We start from the raw sequence: 1,052 nt of genomic DNA, 5'->3' as shown, positions 1-1,052 counted from the left end.
TTATTTACAAAAACCGAAGGTGGGCTGGATTTGATCCACAGTCTGTAGTATGCAGACCGCTAGATTAGATAATGGAGTGTGGAAAGGCAGATGAGTGCACCAAGCAGGGTGGTGGTGTCTGTTCAATGGGAGCACTCGAGAATGCTCAGATCCAAGACCACAGGCTCTGAAACAGGGAGGGGTGGGAGGATGTCAGCCACAAAGCTTTCATGTTTCTTTCTTTTTTTTTTTTAGGGGAGGCGACCCTTTGGTTGACCTCACAGATTGCAAGGACCTAGTCAGTTTACGATCCCTTATTTTTTTAATTTTTTACACCTATAGCATCTGGTCTTCCTAGGTGGTCTCCCATCCAAGTACTAACCAGGCCCGACCCTGCTTAGCTTCTGAGATCAGATGGGAATCGGCTTGTTCAGGGTAGCATGGCTGTAGACATCTTTTATGTTTCCTAATTTTGCAAGGGGCTTGTCCAGTGAGAGCACCTGTGTGCATGTGTCTGTGTTCAGGTGGTATCATGGGTGGTTGATTTCATGGCACTTGAAACTTAACAACTTGGGGAATCTTCTTTAAGAAAAAATTATAAATTATAAATACAAAATTAGGGACGGGGCCTGAGAAAAACCTGCACAAAATGACAGGCCCTGAAGCTTGAACTTCATTAGCTGCAGGGTAAATCTGCCTCTGCTTGTGTATGTTTTCCTCCTGAGCTCATAGCAACAATCTGAGCCTCATTATTTTAAGTCACATTGTTTCAAAAAAGCCTCCTTTAGTGACATCTGGTGCATGACTGATACTTTGAAACACTCAGAATCCTAAGAAATGAAAGAGGCATCTTCTCCAGTGCCCTGCTGTGTCTGATTTGTTGTTATAGGGTGCAGGTGCTCAGTCTCAACCCCATCCCACAGTCCTTAATGATACAAACAGCAACAGCTTGACATCACACTGCTGGCTTGTAAGGCTGACATTTGACTTGTGTCCTCACACCTCTGTCACCAAAAAATGATACGGGAACCAGAAAGAATGTATGCTGGTGCTTTAGGTAATGAAAAAAAAAA

At 43.7% G+C, this 1,052-nt stretch overlaps 1 pseudogene; it reads right to left on the bottom strand.

Annotated features, from left to right (window-relative positions):
• Positions 1 to 312: 312 nt before the first annotated feature.
• Positions 313 to 431, bottom strand: LOC111730122 (annotated as a pseudogene).
• Positions 432 to 1,052: the final 621 nt, after the last annotated feature.

The sequence above is a fragment of the Pteropus vampyrus genome, unplaced genomic scaffold, assembly GCF_000151845.1.
Source record: "Pteropus vampyrus isolate Shadow unplaced genomic scaffold, Pvam_2.0 Scaffold301, whole genome shotgun sequence".
Lineage (NCBI taxonomy): Eukaryota > Metazoa > Chordata > Mammalia > Chiroptera > Pteropodidae > Pteropus > Pteropus vampyrus.
This window is presented reverse-complemented; position numbering and strand designations above follow the sequence as displayed.